Source organism: Ictidomys tridecemlineatus, chromosome 1 (genome assembly GCF_052094955.1).
Source record: "Ictidomys tridecemlineatus isolate mIctTri1 chromosome 1, mIctTri1.hap1, whole genome shotgun sequence".
Taxonomy (NCBI): Eukaryota; Metazoa; Chordata; class Mammalia; order Rodentia; family Sciuridae; genus Ictidomys; species Ictidomys tridecemlineatus.
The window spans coordinates 69,972,418-70,000,026 of record NC_135477.1 but is presented as its reverse complement, the minus strand read 5'-3'; the positions used below and the strand labels follow the sequence as shown (position 1 = coordinate 70,000,026).

General features: G+C 40.2%; 1 protein-coding gene across 7 annotated transcripts in view; it reads left to right on the top strand.

Moving 5' to 3' along the window:
• Rnls (renalase, FAD dependent amine oxidase) overlaps window positions 1–27,609 on the top strand; it is a 387,611-nt gene that overhangs the window by 335,601 nt on the left and 24,401 nt on the right. For 3 of the 7 annotated variants that reach the window (XR_013436093.1, XR_013436085.1, XR_005728657.2), the window contains 2 exons: window positions 1,396–1,533; window positions 8,673–8,790. The exons of 3 other annotated variants lie outside the window; for them this stretch is intronic. The gene's annotated coding sequence lies outside the window, so the exon portion shown is untranslated. Of the gene's footprint in view, window positions 1–1,395; window positions 1,534–8,672; window positions 8,791–16,185; window positions 18,730–27,609 lie in introns of those variants that run through there. One more of the 7 variants, XR_013436078.1, reaches the window with a different exon arrangement.

Below are 27,609 nucleotides of genomic sequence, written 5' to 3'. Positions count from 1 at the left end.
CAGTTATATGTATGGCTTTCATAGATCTCTTGTGAGGAATAAATGGGATACTACTACTATTAGCTACTATTTCCTAAGATGTCTCAAGAAATGGGTAGAACTTTTGTAAAAAGAGAAAGGGAGGATAAATTGTAGGTAGAACTGAGAGTCACAGCAGGACTGAGCTGAAAGAAGCACCTCAACTACTCACTATAATTAATAGTAAATTAATTTTTAACCCACTTGAGTTGGGGTACTCGACTGCTTATGTCCAGGGTATTCTGATACACTTCCATTAACTGTAATTGTTAAGTCAGAAGAACATCCGGTTTTCAGAGGCTATGAATTCATATCAGTTTAAAAGCACAAGTATAATCTGAAAGAGAGAAAGCAAAATTCTAGATCTGAAGAAAGTGTTAAATGGGTGGATTGATCGATTGATTGATTGGGGAGTTGCATGCTCAGAGATGAAGTCTGAAGTCAAAGGGGAAATGCATAGAGAATGCAGAGAAAAGTCTTAGTTAACTGGACTCTACATTAGCAGGAAGAAATGGAAATCAGTGAAGGAGACGGAGGGGGGGGGGCTAAAAATGCTTCAAATACTGCCATGCAAACTAAAGTCAAGTTTCTGTCACTATAACAAATATCAGAGACAATCAGAAATAAGAGAGGTTTACTTTGGCTCACAGTTTGGAGGTTTCAACCTATGATGAATGGGTTCTGTGGCTTTGGTGCCTGTGGCAAGGCAGCACATTATGGTGGGGAGCAGGTGGTGGAGCAGACCATTCACCTCATGGCCTAGAAGTGAATTAAAGGAAGAGGAAGGGACTAGGATCCCATGATCCCCTTTGAGGCTGCACCTCTCAAAGACCTAAAGACCTCCCACTAGTTTCCACATTCCCAACAGAGCCAAGGGTTGGAGATCAAGCCTTTAACACATGGGCATGGAGGACATTAATCCAAACCATAGCATAGATCAAGAAGAGGATTCAAAAAGAAAGGTGTTAAAGTCCGCATCAAATTCCACAAAGAAACAAAGTAGGAAATTACAAAGATGTGGTTAGGTAGAGAAAAACTACATGGTCCTCATAGGGAGAAGATTAAACAGAAACAAATCTAGTTTTAGTGGAGTGGGGTAGTGTTAACGAAAGCCAGATATGAGATGTTGAGTGGGAGAGAGCATTGAGCAGCATCGATGAAGTAATGGGATCTCCTTGCAGAAGGATAATAGTTGTGGAAAACATCACTCTGTTTACCAGTATCTGGTTCTGCTCCTCTTGCGGTCACATGGAAGATGTTTCTTCTCAATGCACTTGCATTTTGGAAGAGCCATGTGGCAGTTCCTTAGTAAAATTTTTCTGGGCTGAGATAGTTAAAAAAGTCCATGCCTATCCTTTTAATCTCTCTTTGTCATAGTGATCAAAGAGGAGGCCCTGCACATAGATAAGACAGACAAAGATTGAAGGCTGTTGACTACTGAGGGTCTACTGAATAGAGGAGAGCTACTCTCAAGGAAAGTCCCTCATCTTCCATGGCCATGCACAAGAACTCTCAGTAAGTCACTGAGGTATAAGTGTTGTTTGTTATCACAGCAAAACCTAGTTCTATTCTTATTAATATAGAGTGAAAGGTGGTGGGGCGGGGGGGGGGGGGAGAAGGAAAGAGGCTAAAGAGTGTAACAAAGTTGAGAAAAGGAGATTTTTGGTTTTGTTCTTGAATTTTAAATTTTTGTGGTGGATGAGATCCAAGCATGTTTATTAGGAAAACTGAAAGAGCCACTATAAAGGAAGAACCTGAGGATGATAAAGCAATGTCCTAAAGAGAACAGAAGATACGGCAACAAATAAGCCATGAGCCCTTGCCCTTCATCTAAGAAAGAGGTAAAACTCCAGACACAGGAGGAATGCCCGGCAGCCGGAGTTAGAGGGGAAGTTGAGGGAGCCCACTCTCATGGGCCCACGCACTTGACTTCAGAGACAAGCAAGCAAAGGCTGGAATTTGGAATCCCTGGTGTGGAGCAATTTCAAGGGATGACGAGCGTCTAAGACTGAAATAACCATGCGTGCGATGATTGCCTTTGCACATCAGCCTCCTGGCAGCTGTCCATGTAAGATGACTGGCAAAGACTGGTACAGACTGCATTTCACTCTTTGGGTTTAAATTCTATAGGCATTCCTTAAACAGAATCCACGTTATTTAAAAAATGAAATACATGCCCAGAAAGGGTTAAAATTACTCCTTTTCTTGGTTCTTGATCCCCACCCCCACTGTTTGCCTATGTCCTTTAACTAAATTAGTTATTCCATTGACAGGCCAGTGCTGGTCCCCACACAGAATAACACATGCTGTGCTCTCTCTGTACATGCACTGATGATGAACTTTGACCACACATCCGCTGCAGAGAAGGAACTCGTTCCCAAACAACTGAACTTAGCCAAGGATTCAGGGTTCATCTCTACCGTGGCCTACTTTTATTAGATAGGCTGCTGGAGAAGCAGAGAAGTCAACTTGGTTATTATTTCTTTATCCCCAACTATTCTTTTCATCTGCTTAATATTATTCTAAGACTCTGTTTCTACAGATGAAAATTTGGATTAAAACCAGGATTCGCTCTCCTTTACCCATCAGCCATTGCTGTATCTGGGCTGAGCATGTCTTTTTACAATGTCTCTTCACCAGGCACCTTTCTTTGATTTAAATCAGTAGCCAACAAACATTTTCAGTAAACAGCAGATGGTAAATGTTAGGCTCTGTGGGCCATAGCCTCTCTGTTGCAACTACTCAACTTTTCATAACACAAAAGCAGCTAAAAATGACACCTACGTGAATGAGCATGTTTTGAGTTGCAATATGTGAATGAGCATGTTCCAATAAAACTTTATTTACAAAAACAGTCCGTGGGCCCACGAGCTAAATCAAAACCATTTAAATCATGGGCCAACCATGGTTTAAAGCATGGATTAGCAAGAAGGTGTCAGGTGAAGTGACAGATTAAAAACAAGTCTTTTAATTTGTCTACAACTCTTTGAAGGAAAAAAAAATAAAGCATCTTATTGGGCTCTTATTTCTTCTGCAGACAATACTATGGTATTTTCCCCCTTCTGAAACATTGCATTTTAAGTTTTTAGGTACTCCCATCAACACATTCCCCCCACCATACACACACACACACACACACACACACACACACAAAGTTGAGAGGAGCATTAGAATTTAATTCAGAGAAGAGAGAGTTAAATGGCTAAAAATTGGAGGGTAAAAAGTATCACTTGTCTGCAAACACAGCCTCTTCTTTAGAAACTGATTTACCCAGACATTGAATTGATTATAAGCTATGGAGAGTAAAAACAAATTTGCTGACCTTTATTTCAGAGATCAAAGGTTGAATTTATACCCTGTAGGATGGTTCTGTTAAATTACTCCCAAGCTGCCTGGTGACATATCTTCGAAAAATATTTCTCTCCAACTTTATCAAGTGTTCTTTGTGTTCTGAAAACATGATTTGAAGTCCCAGCTGGAGCCGAGATCTCATGAGTCTTAGATAGCTGAAATTCTTCTCCAACTATATCCAGAGACATATGGTTAGTTGGGATAGATATTAATTGCAGGGGCTAATATCTCTGAGTTTAGTTATTTATTGGAGATTGAAATTAACATTTTATGCTTGATAATCAAGAATTGCATGAACCACACAAAGATAAAGAGCTAAAATTGTCTATTTTGATGTCCTCGAGGTTGGATTGAATAAATATGTCTCAGATAGTAATGCCTGGCAATGACTGAGTGTTCCCAATTTCTTTGCCTCTAAGCAATATCTCAGAGCAGAACCCTAAGAGTTCAAAAGTTAAAACTTCACACAATTAGTGAAAAACAATAACATTTTTAAATATATATTTTTTTTAGTTGTAGATGGAAACAACATCTTCATTTATTCGTTTTTATGTGATGCTGAGGATTTCAAACCCAGTTCCTCACATGTGCAAGGCAGGCACTCTACCATTGAGCCCCAGCCCCAGCCCCCACAATAATATTTTTTAAATAAAGCAAATTTCTGTCTTTTTAATTGTAGCTTAATCAAAACCTTCTAATAGCAAGAGTTCACAAAATTCATTCCATGACAAAGTTTCACCAGTTGTTAGTAAGATGAAAAAAAATTAGGATGCTGCTCATTAGTATTTTATATAAGTTAATGTTTTTCAGTCAAAAGACTATCCTTGGGGCTGGGGATGTGGCTCAAGCGGTAGTGCGCTTGCCTGGCATGCGTGCTGCCCGGGTTCGATCCTCAGCACCACATACCAACAAAGATGTTGTGTCTGCCGAGAACTAAAAAATAAATATTAAAAATTCTCTCTATCTCTCACCTCTCTCTTAAAAAAAAAAAAGGCTATCCTTGTGTCTGAAAAAAAGACCTCTCTATTTGTATATTAAATAATTAAATTTCACTAATTTTAATTATATAGTTATATAATTATTTATATTTACTTAGTAACATAATATGTTAGTAACTCTATATTAGTCCTTAGTTATTTTAAACCATAATTCTACTAGTTAATGAAAAGAAAATTGAGACTAGTGAAGGGTATTATTGAAACTTTAATTTCTTCCTTTTGCTGGCTCAGTAGGGAGTAACAAATTTGGATTTTCATTCCTCTAAAGAAATGTATGTCACTATAAGCCCCTAAGAATCTGAAATGTAAGACAACACTAAGTTCAAGTTTTAGTCTTTGGGGAACGTGTGTGTATACTGTTGAAGAGGTCTCACCACTGAGGTAGTAGGAGGTAGATATTATTATGCATTATTTATTGGGTGTAGAAACTGAAGATTGTTTTTTCTGACTCTAAGAGAAATCCGCACAAATGCCATTCCTTTGACATCTTGACCACACTTTTTAGCCTATGATAGGAATGCCTGAAGCAAACAAATGGTGACTTAGTCATTATATCCAGTAAGACACCTGTCAGGTGAACTTGTATTTGTTCTTTATCCTCACCAAGGTTTAGTTTCTTAATCCATAAAGGGAGATGACATTGTGTCCAACTACAGGTGGTAGTAGAGGATTAATGAGATAATAGATAATATATACTTTAGTTACTTAACATAAAACAAGTTCTCAGTGGATGGTCTCTGTTATTATTTTAATTATGTTTATTTTCATCTCTTTTTGTGGGGGGGGGGGGTTCGGGATTGAACCCAGAGACACTTTGCCAATGAGCTACATCCCCAGCCCTATGTATTTTTTATTTTGAGATAGGGTCTCCTTCAGTTGTTTAGGGCCTCACTAAATGGCTGAGGTTGGCCTTGAATTTGCAAACTGTGCCTCAGCCTCCCAAGTTGGAATTACTTTCCCATTTTGTGAAGTTACAATAGAAATAAAATTGCCCAGGTATTTTTATCAGCTAGTGCCCATCAAGTGATTGGAAGCTTTCTGCTACCATAATCTTTTGTCTTAGAGACTCCACATCTCCTCAAATAGGGTGATGCCATCTCAGGAGCGGGAAGTACTGAAGGGTTAACAGTATTGCTAACCCTCTCACCAAGTGAGAGAAACACAGCAGCTGAGGACAAGCCCAAAGGGCCAGGACTCCCACACAGAACAATTATCTTTTTCCTTATCATATGAAAATGCCACCTCACTCACCATGACTCATGGCAGAACTCTTTTTTCTTGGAGTTGAGTGAGTAGTGAATCCAGGTGAAGAATCTTTGGTTCCCCTTAAAGCATAAATTTGGTGGGAATAGGGGTGGGTGGAGATAAACCTGTGTGAAAATGATTGAAAGCAAATTCTCTCTCTCTCTCTCTCTCTCTCTCTCTCTCTCTCTCACACACACACACACACACACACACACACACACACACACACACACCCACACACACCAGCCATTGACATATACATTTAAAATTGCATATAACTTGGAGGAGTCAAGAGAACTCCATGAACCCCAATTAAGAACATTGTCTGATGTTGAAACTAACAACCACCAACCTATATGTCAGTTATCACATCTTCTTTAGACATAAGGAGCCAAAAAACCACTCAAAGCCCAAGAAAGAAGTAAGATTCTTTCATGAGCAGTTTATCCTAGAGATAGAGTACCCCCTCTGCCATAACACAGGAGCCTCTTAGGCATCTTGGAGTAAGAAGTTCTGCCAGACCTCATAGCAAGGGCCTGAATCTGGAGTTTGGAAACCATTCCTTCTATTTTTCAAGTTGTTTATCATATCATCTCATGCTTTCATTCCCCTGTTGCCATGCTCTGGAGATATCCACCCAAATTCATATGCTGAAGCTTAATTGCCAATGTAATAGTACAGCTGACCCTCTAAATCCATGGTTTCTACGTCTGCAGATTCAATAAACCATGGATACAAAATACTTGGGGGGAAAAAAAAGTCTGTATTGAACATATACAGACTTTTTTCTTATCCTTATTTCCTAAATAGAACAATCTATTTACAGGGTATTTGCATTTTGTTAGGTATTATTTGTAATCTAGAAATGATTTAAAGTATATGAGAGGATGTGTGTAGGTTATATGCAAACACTATGCCATTTTATATCAAAGACTTAAGCATCCAAAGATTTTGGTATCCACAAGGGATCCTGAAACCAAGCCCTTGTATTAAGAGGTGAGGCCTCTAGGAGGTGATCAAGGGTTAAAGGCAGCTACTTCACTTGCCATGTGAGAGCGCTAGAAGATGTGTGAGGTAGTGTCCTCGCCAGAGAGTAAATCTGCTAGTCTTCAACTTGGATGCCCAGGCCTCTAAAACTATAGAAATAAATTTCTATTATTTATAAGTTAGCTGTCAAAAGTTATTTCATTACAGCAGCCCAAACAAAGCAAAACTCCCTTTGTGCATCTACTCTGTTTTTGTTCTCTCTCTCTCTCTCTCTCTCTCTCTCTCTCTCTCTCTCTCTCTCTCTCTCTCTCTCTCTCTCCCTTCTCTCCCTTCTTTCTGAGTGCTCATTTGGGACATGGCACAATATAGCTAATTTAGCCCTTGTCTCCATTTTCTCCCATTCAAGTATTTATACCAACTGAAATGCTCCTCTTTGGGATTTAAAACCCCTAAAAGAAGGGATTTGGTTGTTTTAACCAGGCTATGGCTCCCCTTGGGACTAGATTGTCTTAATCAGTGGAAGCCATAGTATGGGGAGTGTGGGGGTTCTCAAGTGTGCAAACATGGCCACCCAGACCACTCATTCAGGTCACGATGGGGTATACCAGTAGAAAATGGGTCTATTGTGTGCCTGGTCTCTAGGAGAACTAGAAGATGAATGGATAATGGTCCTTTGCAAATCTATGCCCACCATGGAAAAGAAAACTAAAAGCCATGTACACATAGAAGGTACATATTCCTTTTTTTTTAGAGCAACATATAAATTCCTGGTTTCACATTATGTCCAAGTCATTTGGGAAACACGTCCAACAGTGGTTTGTGCCTGTTTCATACTTGTTTTATTTTATTTGGCAGCAAAATGTAGATCGTGTTTCGAATAAAAGCCCAGTTCTTTCCTTTATACGTTTCATTAAGCATTATATGCTGTTCCTATCCTCTTTGTCAATAGTCACACCAGGCATGCTTCAAAAACTCCTTTCGTGGGAATATTTTTGCTCATTTCCACGTTATGGTTTTCTTGTAGCCATGGAATAAATCTAACATTTGACATGGGGAGGATTTGGGGAAGATAAAAGTCACTTACCAAATCCTTGTTGGTATATCAATGAATTGATAAAATTGCTTTTTCTCCATGCTTTTTAGGAAAAAAAGAAAAAAAAAAAAACTACTGAAGCCGAGTGTAGTGGTGCATGCCTATAATCCCAGCAACTGGGCAGGCTGAGGCATGAGGATCATTAGTTTGAGGCCAGTCTCAGCAATTTAGCAAGACCCTCAGCAACTTAGTGAGATCCTGTCTCAAAATAAAAAATAACTGGGGATGTAGCTCAGTGGTAAAGCGCCCTGGGTTCAATCCCCGATATAAAAGAGAAAAGAAAAGAACAAGCTTGTTGGGAAACTTAAACTTGAAATATTTCTAGAAAGGAGAGAAAGAAAAGGAAGGTTAAAGTCTCAGCCAAGCTCTGCCTCTCAAAAACTGTGTGTTCTTAGGCAGGTCACATAACCTTTCTGGGCCACAGCTTCTCATTAATGATGTAGGGGGTGATACTGCCTTGAGCTTGTTTGAGGACACAATGAAATAAAAATGTGCCAGCACCAAACTATATTCATGATTAGAGAAGATGCTTTAAAAAGTGGAAAAGCCTAGTCAAAAATCTCTCCTAAGCTCAGGAAGCTGACTAGTTTCCTTGTTTGCCCTCTGACCCTCTTCAGTGGTTTCTGGTGGCCTTGGAGGTGGGTGGTTCAGGACCCTTTACTAACTCTGCACTGTCCCATTCCCCACAATCTTATAGGACAGATCCTGTCCTATTTGTTTCCCTGCTGGCCCTTGGATCAGTCACCCCAAGGGTGAAATCTCACCTCCACCTCCAATGGTCATTTAAAAACCAAACCAGCCAATATATGTTGACACCTATTGTTCACAGGGCATGGTGTTAAGCCAAGACTTTACAAGTACTAAACAATGACAGCAATATTCTGGGTGGTCTTTTAAGCACTTACTTCAATGGTGTCATTTGATGGGCATGACAAATGCCTGAAATACATACTGTTTTACTCTCCTTCTTATAATTTAAGAACTGCTGCAGAGAGAGGCTAAGTAACAGCCTGCTGGTTGTGGAATCAGGCCGTGAATCCAAGAGATAAGGAGGGCCTCATCCCTGACTCTGAGGAGTTTGCAGTCCACCAGGAAGAGGTTTGTATATCCCCTTCCACTAACCATAACACAGATGACCACATCTCAACCCAGTGCAGAGAGAACTGAGATGGGAGCTTGATTATTCTGCCTACTTCTATTAGAACAGCTTCAAAGAGAAGTTAACAGGTGGTTTGAACCTTAGGCATAGAGCCAAGCTGACCACACCTCCCATGACACCATCGATTTGGACCTACCCACCAGGATTTTAGATATGATTCCTCCCATAGTTTTGAGTCGTCACATACATCCTCATGTCCGTGAATTTGAGAAAAAGAAAAAAAAAATCTCAGCTGAATGGTGAAGTACTTAGTGCTTAATACCTCTAATAACTACTGCTCAGCTTTCCAACCCTCACCCTCTCACCTCAGGCTGCCCATAACAGCTGACACCTGGTTCAATGATGGCGGGTAGATTTCAATTCATATGCCTACTCCAGTCTACCCAGGGTGGTCACTGGAACTCTGGGTTTAGAAGGATCCGGAAACTGTCAGGCATCAAAGGGAAATGTGTCATGGTTGACTAGTGATGCCTGACACAGGTCCGGGAGTGGGGAATTATGGTAAGCATGCCCGTGTAGACAGCCTGAATCTGATCCAATGTGTTTGCTTTACTGAGGAGGAAAGAGCACTTCAGCATGGAAAGGTGAGTGCTCAGAATCACTTAGCAGGTTAATGGCAGAGCTACCAGGTTTCCAGAGTTCTTTCAATTACACCTCAACTCCTATTAAGTGAGAATTGGTGTTCACAAGATCAGCAGCAAAAACCAGGAAGAAAATTACATTATGCTTAGTACAGTATTTGCCTTAAGTGTATTTCATTCTAATTCCTTGAAAGCTGCTGATCCATGTAATGTAACTCTATTTATCGGAATATCTGATTATTCAGAGCATTCCCTGACTCGGCTGGATAATAGCAAATAAGCATCCCCTAGGCGAGTAGCAATTTATTCCAGACAAGAGAAGAGAAGGCAGGTCAAGGGCTGCATGCTTTTTTGTGCCAGGCTAGTGACAAACGCTTATGTCGTGGTACGGTTCAACAGTCTGACCTGGGCTTGTCAGTAAACCGTGACAAAATAAAAGGCATTTGAAGGAAAGATGGCTCTCTATAAACAGCAAGCTCAGCTCAACTAAACCTTGGTGGCCAGATTTCATCATCTCTACACATTCCTGAGGTAAGAGCTAATCAAGATGCGAGTCCCGAGGGACAAAGGTGAAGAGGAAGACCCGAAGGCCTGCCAAGCGGGAGATCTGCATATCCAAAGGCTTCCTGGCCAAAGGAAGTGGAGCCCCTTGGTGGGGGGCACTTGGAGTGTGGGAAGCCATTGAGAAGCAAATGTAGCTTAGTGAAAAGAGTTTGGACTTTGCACCTCCTGGGACCTTCAACTTAATCCTACCTCTGCCTTTTACTAACTGCAGGATCCCAACTCCCGAGGTTTCCCCTGAAACCTCTCCGGGCCTCGTCATAAAAAAAGAGACAATAGCACCTGGCTTCCAAAAATTGAGTGAGATCATTGTGTCAAACATCCATTCACACGGTGACTGTCATTTATAGGTGCTGGACAAATGGTTAGGTGTGTAATTAGTTAACAGATTTTGTGGTGAAGACAATACTGGGCCAGAAATGAAAAGCCCTGAGTTTTGGTCCCAGCTCTCTTACAAAGGCACTGGAGACCTTGGACCCTCTGCCTTGCAAACAGTAAGCATTAAATAAATAGTTTACAGATTCAATGGATAAAGAAACAAAACAATCCCCAAACGATTTTTATATAAACTTGCTGGACCCCATTTCTCTCATCCAAGGAAGACTGATTTCTCAGACCCCTTTTCCTAGTAATGTTCTTTTGATATGTACACACACAACTTACAGTATTACAGGCATTTGAAGGAAAGATGGCTCTCTATAAACAGCAAGCTCAGCTCAGCTGAACCTTGGTGGCCAGATGTCATCATCTCTACACATTCCTGAAGTAAGAACGATTGGAGCACTGTCCTTGGCATGAGACTTGACCTCAGCCCTCCCTGGGTGAAATCACACCTGAAATCTTGACCCTGCCCACCCAGAAATTCCTACATGCTCTCCTTCTGGGAGCTGACACCAAGAAAGCAGATTTCAAAGCAAGTGACAGCCAACAACGAAAGTGAGGCCTGAGGATGTTCCCAACCTGCATTAGTTCATAAGCAACTCTGTCAACAGCACTGTCCTCTGTTTGAATGTGCAGCCCTCTCAGCTATGAATTGGGGTCTTCCAATTAAAACCAATTGTCTCCATCTACTCTTGGCCTGCCCTGCAGCCTTCAGGTGGTCCCCAGCTTGTTTAGCAGAAGGGAAGGGCAGGGAGGGTGTGCTAAGCCACCAGGGTCCCAGCTCAACCAAGGGATTGCTATACTTTTCATAGCTTCCTGTTCCGGGAGGAGGAAATTCCCTTGGAGGGTGGGCTTCTACCCCAGAAGGCAGCAAAAGACCTCAGGAGCAGGGAGACAGCAACAGTCAGAGGATGAGAGTTCAAAAGGAAATCGCACAAGCTGGAAGTAATTGATGTGTCTTTAATGCTTCAAATATGCCTGCTTTTGTTTATTTTTTTAAGCTCAACAAGTCACAGACACTGACTATAAATCAGAAGGGTAAATCAGATTTTGGTTTTTTCCCCCCATTTGGTACTCCAGCCTAAGAGGAACTTTTACTTGGCTTTTAAAGATAAAACTTCAGAAAGCCCTTGCTCTGTGCCCAGGAGGCAGGGAGAGCAGCCACTTGACTGGGGGCTGATCAGCACCCCTCACAGATGAGACAAGAACCAGGAAGTAGGATGAGGTTGGAATCAGGCAGATAAGTTTGCTGGGAGCTGATAAAAGCAAGGAGTCATGAGATCAGAGAAGCAAAAGGGGCCCATTTGTAATTAACATGAGTGCCAACAGGAAATCGCTGTGGGTTTCTAAGCAGAGGATGAACATTGGAAAAATTCTGTTGATGAAAGATGTTTCCAGTATCTCTTCTTGCTGTAGATTAGAATAAGTGGTAAGAAGGGCACATGGACCTACTAGTAGATCAAATTCAGGCTTAAAAATAGCAAGGATGGGGGTTAGGTTGTCAATTTTTAACCCATGCTTTACTCAAATATCAAGAATTTGTTTTACCAATGTGTTTTACTGTTTTTTTATTGTTATTTGTCTATTTATTCAACAAGTGATTATTTAAAAACCTACTATGTCCAGCCTTCTGAAAGATACAAGAGAGGAAGAAATTAATGGTCTTATCAACATAAGTGTATAAAAATGTGCTAAAAAGAACAAATAAGACATAATTAATTGAGGAATAGCGCAGATACTACATGATACGAGCAATCTGTTGAAGAATTCCCTGAGAGGTAGGAATTTCTAGAAAGGACAGGTTGATAGAAGGTGCATGCTCTTCCAAAGGGAGCTTCCAGACTAGGGAATAGAATTGGTGAAGATGTTCAGGGAGGCATGAGAGAATGTTAGAGGCATGTTGGGGATGGAACCCTGGCTTATCTGAAAAGAAGTATTCAAATGCTCTCCTGGAAGCAAAGAGGAGAACTTCTTGATCTTTGAGACAGAGCTCGCCATTTAAAATACTTACTTAATGCTGATTCAGTGATGGGCCACAATGTTTGGGGTGGGTTGGAGACAGAAGAACTGAGGAAGTCAGTTAGGCCCTATACCAGGGATCCTAAGCCAAAGAGATAGTACAGGGAGGCTGGGCCAGGCATAGCCTCTCATAACAGTGGGTTCCTGATGGCCTTTCCAACTATTCCAGGGCCCAGCCAGCTGTTCAAGCTGTCCAAAGAGCAAATTGGACACCAGAGCTCCAAATCCCTCATCATGCCAGGAAATGAATACTTCTGGTGCCTAAGAGGAGCCTGGAGAATAGAACAAAACCCCACAAAGTGTGCTTCCCATCTGCAGCCCACATCCCCGGCAGCCAGCCCACCATTGTGGAAAGGGGGGATTAATGAAATACAGACCGTCCAAGGCCTAGCCTTATATTATTCATTTTTCTTGGAAATGTCTAAGGTTCTGTGATCCCTCTCTAATCCCATATGCCATACTTAGCTTATATTTTGACAGGCCCTGGGCTGGCTGCTTGGGCCAGCATCCATTGCCTTCAGTCTGTGCTGAGGGTGGGCCACAGCAGCCAGGCGAGACACTCATTCCAGGTGGCATCAGTTAGCCCCAGAAGCCCAGCTCTTTGGCACTAATCACAGAGCAGGAAACCAGAAAATGGGGGTGTCTATTCATTTTTTTCTCTTTAAAAAAAAAATGAAGGCAATGAGAATTTTTCTCAAGTATCAAACTGAATCCGAGTTTTGAATTTAAAAGGCCATAAGAACAGTTATCTGCTCTGTAAGTGTTCTGCCCCTAGAGTTTCTCCACAACGAGTTTCCTTTTTTATTTTCCTGAATGATTTATTGTTACCCACTAACATGCATGAAGGATTCCCTGCTCTGAACCAAAGTTTTCTTGTTTTTTTGTATCAGATGACATCCTTGGGTAAGGATCACTTTTTACCACTGGGAAGATAAGATGGTGCTTTCAGGGTGCGCTGTATTTCTTTTTTTATTACAAATGTTGAAGTAAAACCCACAAAGCTTTTAAATATTTTTACTCAATTAACCAAAAAGTGATAGCTGCAAAATTTATCAACCCATCCCCTTCCAGAGGCCTTCTACCCAAATCAGTGTCACCTACTTCACTCTTGTTCCTGACTGTCCTGTATTGATTGCTGTTATTTGCTGCTTTGTCCTTGTTTTCTATAGAATCGCTAGTGTTAGTGAGGAGTGTTATCTTCGATGTCACATCTTGTGAGTGCCACCCAGCAGGGTGTGGTACAAGACTGACCTAGGAGTCTTCTAAAAATCTTGTCTGGTTGCGTCCCTATACCAGCAGATGCCCAGAGTGCATAGTACTCTGTTGGTTGTGTTTGTTTTGTTTTAAACTGGGGGTTGAACTCAGGAGTACTTTACCACTGAGCTACATCCCTAGCCCTTTTTATTTTAAATTTTCAAGACAGATCTTGTTATGTTGCTGAGGCCTGCCTCTAACTTGCAATCCTCCTGCCTTGGCCTCCCTTACCACCATGCCTAGTTGAGTTCAGTAATTCTGGAGTTGAACTTATTTCCAGATGAAGACAGAGTTCTAGAGAAAATATGGTGAACATCTGTTTCTTTTTTTTTTTTTAATTTGGTTGAAAGATACAGTATGGAAATATGTGGCTTTTATGAACTGCAGTCATTTCCAATCCATTTTAATCATTACACTTAATATTTTCTGTCTTACATATGACCAAGTAATGAAAAAGTAGCAAAAATTACAGATGGTTTCCCTGAGTCGGGGCCGCAGATAATGAAAGGTTTAAATAAGAGGAGCAGCAACAGAGGATCTATCTAATGCACAAAACAGGTGCCCAGTTCCCAAAAGGATGATCATGGATACATCATACATAATCTAAGTGAAGCCCTCCTCCAGAGTTGGCTGTCAGAGCCAGGGAAGAGGACTTCCCAAGGCCATGTTATTTCTGTTCCATAGAACTAAAGACTAAGCCTGTCAGTGAACAGGACCTAAATGATCATAAATTTTGAAAGTAAAGTCTTGGATTTAAATTCTAAAATCTGTAGTTTATCAGCTGTGAAATCTCAGCCTTGTTGAGTTGTGTGAGACCCTCAGTTTACCTTCTTTGCTTTGGTTTCCTTACCCAGAAATGGGACTGATAATAATCACCTCATAGAGTTATCGAGGACATTCAATGAAATTATAAAGCTAAGTAGTCTCTAGCTTATAGTAAACACTCAATAACTGATAGACACTATTATAATATTTATCAATAATATGAATTGTTGAGCTGGGTGTGGTGGCACAGGCCTATAATCCCAGGGGGTCCAGAAGCTGAGGCAGGAGGATTGAGAGTTCAAAGCAAGACTCAGCAAAAGCGAGGTGTGAAGCAACTCAGTGGGACGGATACAAAATAGGGCTGGGGATGTGGCTGCAGTGGTCAAGTGTCCCTGAGTCTAATCCCTGGTACCAAAAATAAATAAATAAATAAAACAAAGAATATCAATTGTAATATAATTAGTAATAGTAATTACAGTAATAGTAACAGAGGTAGTAGGAATGTGCTAGCTCCTATTTAAATTTTACGTGTGTGGTATAACTGGAAACTTGGCCTACGAATAACACTAATAATAATCGCCATAGGTATGCCTCCATGTCTTCTTAGCCTGGCATGTAAGGATCAGGAAAGCAAGTTGGAAGAAGGATGTTCTGGATAATTTTGTTGAGTCCAAATCTTGACTAAACTGAATTTTTCAAGACTTTACAAGATTTTATATACTAATTTTTTTTTTTTTTTTTTTTTTACTTTCAGTTACATTTAAGAGAATACTAACAGACCAGGAGCAATGGTGCATACCTGTAATCCCAGCAATTTAGGAGGCTGAGGCAGGAGCATTGCAAGTTCAAAGCCAGCCTCAGCAACTCAGCAATGCCCTAAACAACTTAGTGAGACCCTGTATCGAAATTAAAATATAAAAAGGGCTAGGGGTGTTGCTCAGTAGTTAAGCACACCTAGATTCAATCCCAGTACCAAAAAGGAGATAGAATAACAGATTCCTTTAAAAAAAAAAAAAAAAGTATATGTATATATATTTAGTTTTAGTTGAACACAGTACCTTTATGTATTTATGTATTTATTTATTTTTATGTGGTGCTGAGGATTGAACCCAGCGCCTTGAATCTTGAATGTGTTAGGTAAGGGCTCTACCGCTGAGCCGCAAACCCAGCGCCTAACAGATTCCTTTTAACAACTGAATTATATAAACTTATTAAAATATAAGTTCATACAGTTCATTCCTTTGTCCGACTGCTACAAATGGCACCCAAATGACATATAAAGTTTGTAAAGAAGAATTTCGAGAATGTATTTTAGAATAGCCCATTTTAAAAACATAGCATAAAACAGAAAGAAAAGTGAAGATTTAAGTGAAAATGAAAGCTAAACAAAACAAAGCCAGAGTCATCAAACAGAAGGAAAACAATACCAATGAGTGTAAAAATATTGAGCGCATGTGTCTGATTGTGGCTCACTTAGACCCTGACAGTTGAATTTTAAATGATTTTACAGAGTCAGATCTCCTTTCAGCTGAACAAAGCCTAGGTCCTATGGTGGGTAAAGGAAAGAGAAAAGGTAGTAACAGTTGCCAGTTGATTTTGGAGCAAAAGTCAGCTGAACTGGGTATCTCTTCCATTCTGTTGTGTTTGGAGTTCTTTGTCCTAGTACCTGGCTCCTAGTCTCTAGCTACAGTGATTCTTCAGACATAGGTGTATGAAAAATTTCTAGCCAATATGGGCAGGTCCAGATTTTAAAAAAGTATTTTTTTTAAACAGACTTGAAAATTAGAGGATATCCTATAACTACCGCCTGTGAAACAGGAGACAGAAACAGCAGAGCCAAGAAATGGAGAGAAACTGAGTCCTGATAATCCCCATGAGCCCTGAATCCAACTGTGCCCAACTCAGCTTTCCAGTTTATACAAGCCAATAAAGCCCATTTTTCTTTCAACCAGTTTTGGTTAGAATTTTGTTACCTGCAGTGTGACCCATGTTATAAAAATCCAGCATCAGATTGTTTTTTTTAAAATTGAGAAATACCTGACTTTAAACTAGGCATAAGCAAATCACTGAAAATGCTGTGATCACACTTGAAGTGAGTTCTGGTTGAGCGTGAACATTTCTATCAGTTGATCCACAAAATTGTGATGCACCTTCAGAAACAAACAATTAAACAAATAAGCCATCCAATTTATGCTGCGTGGCCCTATGTATTCACTGGGAAGTTTGGGGAGAGAAAATAGGTATCTGAGTTCAAGATGGAGGCTCTGGCAGAAACATGGGGCAGAGTTTGAGAGGTCTCTTCAGGAAATTAGCTGGTGAGGCAGCTGTTCTACATCTGCCTGATCAGGAAAAGCAATGGGGTAGCTCACTAAATGTTGAACAAGGATACTTGCAATGACTGCATTATTTAAAGCTTCTGTGACTTCTTATTTGAGAGATTTTCCCAAACTTGGGAAGAAGCCCTTAGGGCCAGAAATAAAGGGGTGTGATTCTTCTAGCACACAAGGAGAAGGAACTCAGACAAACAAGGAATTGTAGTTTCATGAAACAGGGACTGTACAAAGCAGATGCATTAGGAATTTGGGACCAGCTTAGGACAGTACATTGTTTGTTCAATTCCTGGTAGAAATCCTGCCCCCCAAATTATTTTTAATCTTATATGGCAATATACTTGCCAAAACAGCGCTTTGATGCAATGTTAGCATAAAAATCACTTAAAGCAAGCACAGTGTAGAAGAATCTTGGAACTCAAAGTTCCCTCCCCCAACCCCAGTGAGTCCAGTGCTGGGTCCAGGCAGGATGGAGTACAGGGCAGGGCGATGGCAGGCTGAGAGCTGGGGAGATGACAGGGGCAAAAGCCAAGCTTTTTCTTTATGTTAAAAGCTCTGCATTAGGACTGACATTCTTCTGAAGCATGCAGTTGGAGTATCTGGCACTATTTAGTTCTGCTTCTACTCGGTAAACATCAGAAACTATTTAAAAAAAAAAAAAAAAACAGGACAGGATTAACTCAGCCCAGCACACATTCAAATACCAAGGTTTGGGTCCCTTGGGCAAGATATTTGCCAACTACAGAAGACCAGTATTCCACCTGGGAAGCCAAAGCAATCATTCCACACCTTAGTCCCTTCCTGTGCCATAAGATGGCTCATTTGAGTACTGTGTGCTAAAACTGTGCTTATAGCAGAAAAATATTTCCAGTACATTTAATCCTCATTTTGTATGGCGAACAGAAGAAGAGGTCTGTCCCTATGGTAGAAAACACGATATCCAAAATGAAATGGCAGTTCAGTAAAAAGCAGAGAATCAATCCTAGACCATTGCCCAGAACATGACAGGCATTGACAGTATTTTAAATGAGTGAATAAAACCATGAGCAACTGAATGAATGTACCACTGGGGTGGTTCATTTGTTGTGTCATTTAAAATGAGACCTCAAAAATAACCACCTGGAGAATTTTTAGAGTTGGGACTGTTATGCTCAAATTCAAGACCCCCAAAAGACCACCAGAGATCAAGATCGATGTAAGCAGCAAAGAGGTATTTATTGTGAGCTAGCTTGGTCCTCCTCACGCACACACAGCAACAGGTGACGCTAAGAGGCTGGAACCCAGGATTTGTAGCAGTTTTATACATTCTTTGGAGAAGGCAGGGACCCCCACATACATCACAGCATCTCTTAGCAAATCATCACACACCACGGGAAAATCAAATAACAACTCTAAAACATGATTAGCATATCAAGTGGCGGGAAAGAATCTGGAAAGAATTATTGGTTAGTTCAAGGGGTTGACGCACTTAAATTGATTGGTTTAAATCGTGAGGATGTCTGTCGCAAGGGGGGGTACGTGCCAAACTGCAGGGCTTCTAGTTTAGATATTGGTCACCACACCTAGGTGGGGGCCATCTGGAATTTCAGATATGTGGATATCTTGGCCTATCTTAGGTGATCACCATCTGTGGCTGAGAACTGTTTCCACAGAGCTTTTCTGTGGTTATTTTCCTGACTTTAGGACTACAGTAGGTCAGAGGTTAAGTTTCAGAGCAAAATGAGGTCCCAAGTAGAATGAGATTGCTTAGATCTTTCATTACAAGATCACAGTTGGTCAATGAGACCTATAGTTATGGCATGCCATCTTGCACAAGATGAAAGGTGAAGTACTAAGGGGAGAGAATTAAAAAAAAAAATGTAGTAATAGTAAGTTATAATATATCTGTGATCCCAGCTACTTGGGAGGCTGAGGCAGGAGCATTACAAATTCAAGGCCAGCCTCAGCAATTTAGCAAGGCTCAAGAAACCTAGCTGGACCCTGTCTTTTTTTTTTTTTTTTTTTTTTTTTTTTTTTTTTTTTTTTTAAAGAGAGAGTGAGAGAGAGGGGGACAGAGAGAGAGAGAATTTTAACATTTATTTATTTTTTTCTTAGTTCTCGGCGGACACAACATCTTTGTTGGTATGTGGTGCTGCTGAGGATCGAACCCGGGCCGCACGCATGCTAGGCAAGCGCGCTACCGCTTGAGCCACATCCCCAGGCCCTGGACCCTGTCTTGAAAAATAAAAGGGCCTGGGGATGTGACTCAATGTTAGAGCATCCCTGGGTTCAATCCCCAGTACTGGAAAAAAAAAAAAAAAGGTTGTCAATGTGGTTTCTATTCATACTTCTGTGCTAATATGGAAGGAAGGACTGACATTGTAAATTATTCCCTGGGTGAAATAGGGGACACAGAAAACATCTTGCAAGGATTCAGACAGGAGATGAAGGTCACAGAAGTCTTATCACAGAGATGACATCAGTGCAGGAACAATTTGGATCTGTGGAGAGGAGCTAGGCTGGACTGGCAAGGGAATGTATGAAGTGAATCCAAGCCTGGGACATATTTGGGGCCAGACTGACATCTAAACATCTCTAACCTGCTCCTGTGTTTTGTCTTTCCTGCCATACTCTTGGTTCAAACCTCTGAACCAGGATCAGGCCTCAATCTCTGGCCTGAATTGCAGCTTCTCCTCACCTTTACCTCTTCTGATCCATCATCCTCCAGGTAGCAAAAGTGAGGCTCTTAAAAGGCCAATGTTGGGGCTGGGGATGTGGCTCAAGTGGTAGCGTGCTCACCTGACATGCGCGGGGCGTTGGGTTCGATCCTCAGCACCACATAAAAAAATAAAGATGCTGTGTCCACCAAAAGTTGAAAAATAAATATTTTTTAAAAAATAAAAAATAAATAAAAGGCCAATGTTACCGGTTTTCTTCTTCACCCCAAAGCCTACAACAATAGTCCTTCCTTGATTTTAGAAGAAAGTTCTAACTCCCTAGACTTTCATGTCCAGCAGGATCTGGTCCTTGTTTTCTTTCTTTCATCTTTACCTTCCCAGTTCTATTCCTACCCCTCCATACTCCAGATATTTTGACCTTTTTGCAGTTCTGAATCTGGGCTACACACATGTTATTTCATCTACCAAGAAAACTTTCCTGTGTCTTTCACTGATTCGCAGGGCAGATTTCAGCTGAGATATCAGTTCCTCTACAAAATCCCTGGACTTCAGAGTCTAGGGTATGTGACCCGCCTTGGTTCTTTCACAGTGTCCTGGGCTTCCTGTTCTTAGAGATTGTTATACTAGGGCTGGGGCTGGGGCTCAGCGGTAGAGCACTCGCCTAGCATGTGTGAGGCCCTGGATTCAATCCTCAGCACCACATATAAATAAATAAAATAAAGGTGTTGTGTCCAACTACAACTAAAAAATAAAATATTTTTTTAAAAAAGAGAGATTGTTGTACTGTACGATCATGTTTCAGTCTTACACCAGACTGCAAGCTCCATGAGGAGAAGCTCTGGGCCTGTCGGCATCACATTCTGTTCTCAGCATAAGTCCAATGTCTGGTACTTGTTAGATATTCCAGACTTACGTTGGACGGGTTGATGGATTGATGTGTGGATGGTTAGGTGGATGGGTGGGTAGTTGTTGTATAAATAAGTTGGGAGGAAATTGGGGATTGTGGAGGGCCTCAAATAATGGGGCAAGGATTCTGAATTTTGCCTTGAAAGCACCTAATGATTAAATTGTTTTGAATACAAAGTATGACAAAAAACAGGACGCTGGAACATATTCAAAAGAAAAAATAGGTACAAATAATTTTATATGATGGGAAATTTGGAGAAAGGAGAAAATCAAAAGGTTCATTTCACACACAAAAAAAAGATTTAAAAGAGGAGGCATGAAATCAAGTGCATGCACGGTCTAGAAGTACATCTTAAAGAATGTACTAATACTTGAGGACTTTTAAGATTAGATTCAATCCAAAATTGGTCATCAGAACCAAGCACTGACTGTCCTCGATCAGCACCATGTAATGAAGTCTGGAACATGCCTCGCTCAGAAACATGCAGACATAGAAAAAGGGGAACACAAAGTCCCACAAACAGTTTGACAATAATTCTGTCCACATGATATTGAGTCACATTGATGTGATTGGCACAGAGAGAGACCCATGGGTCAGTAGACACTCAATCATGAATATGACATGGTTATGACGCTCTCAAGCTAGACCAGCAAATAGGCAAGTTGGTCATCAAGCTACCTGACCTGCAGAACTGAGCTGGTCTTTCTTTCTTTTTTAAATTTAATTTAATTTTTATTTATTTTTTAAAATAAATGACAGCAGAATGCATTACAATCATATTACACATACAGAACACAATTTTTCATATCTCTGGTTGTATAAAAAGTGTATTCACACCAATTCGTGTCTTCATACATGTACTTTGGATAACGATATCCATCACATTCCACCATCATTGCTAACCCCCTGCCCCCTTCAACCCTCTGCCCTATCTAGAGTTTGTCTATTTTTCCATGCTCCCCTCCCTACCCTGCTATGAATCAGTCTCCTTATATCAGAGAAAACATTCACATTTTGGGGGGGAGGATTGGCTAACTTTACTTAGCATGATCTTCTCCAATTCCATCCATTTACTTGCAGATCCCATCATTTTATTCTTTTTATTGCTGAGTAATATTCCATTGTGTATATACGCCACATTTTCTTTATCCATTCATCTACTGAAGGGCATCTAGGTTGGTTCCACAGTTTAGCTATTGTGAATTGTGCTGCTATAAACATTGATGTGGTTGTGTCCCTGTAGTATGTGAGCTGGTCTTTCTTAACAAGACCAAAGAAAAGAGAAAAAGAAAGAAAAATATAAAAATGTGACAACTGTTCTATTATTATATACACAGTCAGTACCATGAAGCAGAGCAGGGGCAAAAAACCCAGGCAGATTGCAAATGCCAGAAAGGTCAAAAGAATCCAACCAGTTACCTGACATCCTCTCTAAATGCATTGGCCTGGGTAACTCCTGAGCCTGACTCTGCATTGAGTCAAATATTGTTTGGATTAAAATATTAAGCTAGGACCAACATGACCCACACTATTAAGATTATAAGACGAATGGAAAATTGCACAACTGAACATTTTCTTTGTCTTCAGAGGGTCATAATTTGTAGGAATCACTGTGCTGGCTTGGATACAGATTATTTACTAAGCGTTGACAACTTCTCCAACCTCATTTAAGATGGAAAAGAAGTCTCAGTCCCTCCCAGGGGAGTGATAATATAAGTTAGGCAGGCAAAGAATCCAACATAATATAGACAAGGTGTGGCTATAAAGTAATGACAGGGAATTTTTAAAACAAAAATACCAGAACTTACTGTTCAAGAGAGTTGTTCTGCAAATCCATCGCCTCAAGGCATGGTACAATTAGTTCAGAGATATGTCTATTGCTCAAACATTTTTGGAAGCTGTCTTCAGACTTTGAGAAGCAGTGTGGTGTAGTAAAACAACATAAATGTGAATTCTGACCATTACCAGCTGCATAACCATAGGCGATTTTCCTAATTTATCAGTTCCTTAGGTTTTTTTTTTCCCCTCTCTCTTATAAAATGGAGATAAGATACCATTCCACAGTTATTTGAAGATCAATGAGATCATACATTAAAAGTACCAGACTTAGAGGTGGCTTGCCACCAAGGGCAGCCTTTATTAGCTCAGTTTTAATTCTACAGAGAAAAATCAGCCTTGATAGGTTATTCATAGAATATTTTGACTAGCAGCAGAATTGGATATTCTTTTGTCCATCTGATGATATAGTCCTTGTGTAAGTTTCTCAGGGCTGCCATGGCACAGTATCACACAGTGGGTGGTTTCAACAACAAAAAGATATTCTCTCACAATTCCAGAGGATGGTCAACGACAGGGTATCCACAAGCCATGCTCCCTCCCAAGAGGATGCTTCCTTGTTTCTTCCCAGCTCTGGTGACTGCTAGCAATCCCTGGTGTCCCTTCTCTACCTCAGTGTCCCTTCTCCTTATAAAGACACTAGTCAGAGTGGACTTGGCTCACACTTACTCCAGTATGATCTTAACCTACAAAGACCTATTTTACACCTACAAAGACCCTATTTCCAAATAAGGTCCCCTCCTGAGTTTCTGAGTGGACATGAATTTGGGAGGACACTATTGAATCTAGGACAGTCCTCAAAATCAAACTCCAAAAAAATTTTTATTTTTCCATTCTTGAGGACATTAAAAAAAAAAAAACATTGACTCAGTTTTTACCAAAAAAAAAAAAAAAAAGCTAACAAAAATATTAAAAAGGAAGAGAGAGAGAAAGTTTCAGATATGCTGTATGTGGAGACAGCTGGTAGCTTTATTGGAAAATATGGCTTGACCATCACTGTGATTAATTTAAAGTCATCATGCCTGACTCTGTCTATATTTTCTTATAACTTTTAAAACTTCAGTTAAGTTACTCTTTGTCTCACCACTGAACTTCTAATGGCAAGTGTACTCTCTGGTGCCTATGCTAGAGAGCTGACACTCAGTTCAGTGGGACTAGGAAAGCTGGTCCCTTAATAACACTAACATTAATGATAATAATGAAAGTGGAATCTTCCGGTAAATGTGAGCTGGCCTGAAAAGATTCAAGCTGAGTGACCCCTCTTTTCAATTCTACTCTCCAAGGTTTATGTAGTTAATACAGTTACCATTTGTAGAAACATTACAAATTTCTATAGATAAGAGCATTTATATTTCTTTTGATGCAGACAGTCAAAGCTGTTCTCAACTCAGGTGAAACTATTCCATTGAAGAAGGCAGATCTAGGATAAAGACAAGTGTTTTATAAGAAGACTGAAATTACTATAGAGCTAAAAATTTCAAAACAGTGGGAAATTTCCCTATAGCCAACATTTGTCAAATCAACTCTTTTAAAAAAAAAAAAAAAAGATGTGAGGACTTGAAAGCAGGTTCCTTAAGCATCTTCATGACAACAGCAGAAACTAGAGGCTCTGTAGAAAAAGAAACTCTGGAGTGAACTAGATCCCAGGAAAATGAAATGCCCCCCCCCCCCCATCAAGGATTACAGAGTTCCCCTACAGAGATGGGGGAGGGTAGCAGGGTTGCAGCAAGTTTTGGATAACTTGGTGTGCTGATAGTCTGTGGGCTAGAGCAGTTTCTGAGCCTCCAAGGAATGGCTTGTCAGCCCAAGAAGACACCATTCTAGGGTGAGCCCTGATACCTGCTGAGGTAGCCAAGCCCAAACAGAAGGCATAAATCTCAAAAACTATGAAGTCCTAATCTGGCCATGGCTGGATGAAAGAGTTAAATTGTGTTCCCGATCAGATTAGGATCCCTGCACTCTCGGTACCAAAATCTAAGTAGTTCAAGGAGATTTGTCAGAGACCCTGATAAGACAAACAAATATTCTAGAAGCAGCAGCAGAAGGTGGTGGAAGAGTTGGGCCAAGGGAGAGTTCCAGAATAAAGAAAATCTTCAACCAAGAAATGACTGAGTGTCATGTTGGGGAATACTCTGCTCAATTTTTGAGCCCTGTGATTTTTAGCCATGGCAGATTCTACATGCTTTATCCACTTTTATTCTCTTCTACAACATTCCTTTGATTCATGCTGACCAGAGTTATTTATGAGTTGAAATCAGCCTCCCAAGCAGGCAAGGGAGCAATTGTCTCAGGTCTCTGGGTGGGAACCAAAAGTGTTTCACCCTTGTAAAGTTCCCAAATTCCCTAGAGTCTAAGTGATCTTTGATATGAAGTTTACACTTGGAAAACTTATCTAAAGGGAACTTAATCTTGAAAAGAAGGAGAATGCTTGAAAACTGAAATACTGTAAGAGGCTAGTCGTGATAGACTGGAATGCCTGGGAGGGCAAAGCAGGTAATCTCAACAAATGAAATGGAGTTAGACAGCAGTGAACCGAGGATGCAAAGGCCACAGCAAGCAATAGCTAAATATTTAACCTAAGAAACTGCTAAACTGAATCCAGAATGGCTGCGCTGCTCTGTATTCCCACCGGCAGTGTATGAGAGTTCCCATCACTGTACATGCTGGGTAGCACTTGGGGTAATCAGGCTTTTGAATTTCAGCCACTGTGAGAGTTGAGTAGTAGCACATGATTATGATTTTAATTTGTATGACCAATTCAGTTGAGAGTATTTTAATGTGTTTATTTGTATGTCTTCTCGGGTGAAATATCTATTTAAATCTTCTGCCCATTTGGAGGGGGGTTATTTATATTTTTTATTACTGAGATTTGACAATTCTTGACAAAATTTTTTTCTTTCTTTTGATTACTAGGGGTTGGATCCAAGGATGCTTTACCACTGAGTATATCCCTATCGTGTTTGTGGGGTTTTTGTTTTTTGTTTTTTTTTTTTTGTTTGTTTTGTTTTGTTTTTTTTTTTTTTTTGGTACCAGGGATTGAACTCAGGAGCACTTAACCATTGAGCCACATCCCCAGCCCTTTTTAATTTTTATTTAGTGACAGGGTCTTGCTGAGTTACTAAGTGTCTCACTAAGTTGCTGGGGCTGGCTTTGAACTCTTAATCCTCCTGCCTCAGCCTCCCTAGGTGCTGGGATTACAGGCGGGAGCCACCATGCCTGGCATTCTTACCCCTTTTTAAGTTATTTGTTTGCTTATTTAAGATAGGGTTTCTCTAAATTGCTGAGACTGGTCTTGGATTTGCCATTCTCCTGCCTCAGTCTAGAGTCTGTGAGATTATAGGCATGCACCACTGGGCCTGGCAACATGTCTTACTGTCATCTTTATAATATATCCCTTATCAAATATGTGATTTTCAGATATTTTCTCCCAGCCTATAACTGTCTTCTCAATCTCTTAATAATGTGTTTCAAAACCATGTCTTTAATTTTGCTGAAATAAAACTGATCTTTTTTTCTATTTTATGGATCATGATTTTGGTGTTCTAAGAAATCTTTGTGTATCCCAAAGTCATAAAGAGAGAAATTCTCTTGTTGCTATTGGTCTGTTTTCGTTTATGTTTGTTTGTTTGTTTGTTTTGGATAGTCTCCCCATTTCATAATGCTGGAAATAACTTGAACTTTATGAACATTCCAGGTAGATTAAACTAAACTCATCTATGGGCTCCATCTGGCTCCTGGGCCAGCTTCTACTTCTAAAATGGCCCCTCATATTTCTTTCTACTTTTAGGTCAGGCAAGGCTACAAGTTCCTTGCTTAATTTCTTCCCAGAATATGATATTTCACAAAAATTTTAGTTAGTCTTATTTGGGGATCAGTTTTTTCTTACCCAGAAGATTAACATCATCTTTTTAAAAAAATTATTGAGATACATATCTGAATATTTTATTGAGTATTGAGAAAAAGAATAAATGATGGCTTAGTTCACCTGAGTTTGGACGTGCTTGGAATTCTGGTCAGATGAAAATGATATCCCTTTAGCAATACATATTAACAATCCATTCCAGCAGCCAACAATTACCAAACTTTAATGAGAAAGTTCTGGGTGAGATGGAGTTAGGGGAAGCAGTAGAGGAAAACCAGACTTTTCTGTTTAAATTTTACTTTCAGGTGAGTAGGGTCTGTCTGTGCTAGTTGAGGCCCTTTCTTCTTTTTCAGTGCTATACCAGAATTCAAAAGGATGATTTCAAAAGCACTTGACTAATTAAATGCTCTTCCTTTAACACTGGGCTCTCCAGGGTAGTATTTTTAATACACTGAAAGAGATAAAGTTCTGGCCCTGGGCAAACGTGAAGAACATTTTTGTGTAGTCAACACAGAGAGTGTTCTTAGTCCTCCTGGCATTGTTCTGGAAATCCACACGATGCAGGAAATTAGCTGTCTCGAGTCCAAACACTGTTCACAGGAACCGTTTTTACAAACACAGTCAGATATTGCTAAAATGCAGGGTGCCATTCAGAATGTGTGATGCATCCTGAGGGCGCTGCAACTCCAGAATGTCACTGTGCGTGGCTAGTCCAGGGCGAGGAAAAGCAGGACTTCAGCAGAAATTTACGGGGAAAAGCTTGTCCCACTGAAACCATGACAGCATCAAACTTCTGGAACCCAAAAGGAATGAAGACCATTATTGAGCCTCAATGCTCTGAAAACACATAAAACTTCTACTATAGGTGGGATGCTGGTTTTGATCAAGAGACATAAACTTACCTTACAGACGTTGCTATTCTGTTGACTGTTGCAACTGGGGTTCAAAAGCTGTTCTCATCTCCTGTAAACAGCATTTCAAAGAAGTGAAAGTTTCCCATTTTCCCTTAAAAAAGAATATTGCTTCGGAACCCCTTTCATCTCCTCTTCGAGGATGTGGTATGCTCAAAGCAGAGGGATGGACTGTCATTCCACTAAAGCCATTCCATGCTATTATTTTATTTTTAAAAAAGAAAAAGGACCTGCAAGAGGTTAAATGCCTCCAAACTTTTAACTAGTCCATAGTTAGGTCTGAGTGCCCTTTGGAATCTCACATCCTTGATTTTTTATTTCAAGTACCTTGGCCCCTTTGTACCTCTTTCAGAATTTAGTACTAGATCTTGATCAATTCGTCAGAGGCAAAAATGAAACCATTGATTCTTATAATTAATCCAAGGCGGGGCAAGTTTGAAATCTAAATAAAAAATGAACTGAGGAGTAATTATCCTAGCGAACTCCATTACAGCAGAACTTGAAATAACTATATAGGGTCTGTTGATTATCTTAAAGGGTCCACTGTGTCCCTCACAGGGAGTGAAACATGAGATTGGGGGGTTTTATTTATTTATTTTTTCCTAAAGGGTCTGGAAGGATAATTGTTTGGTTAGGAAACAAATTAATTGCATTTTACTTAGTAGCAAACACATCTTAGCAAACCATTTAAATT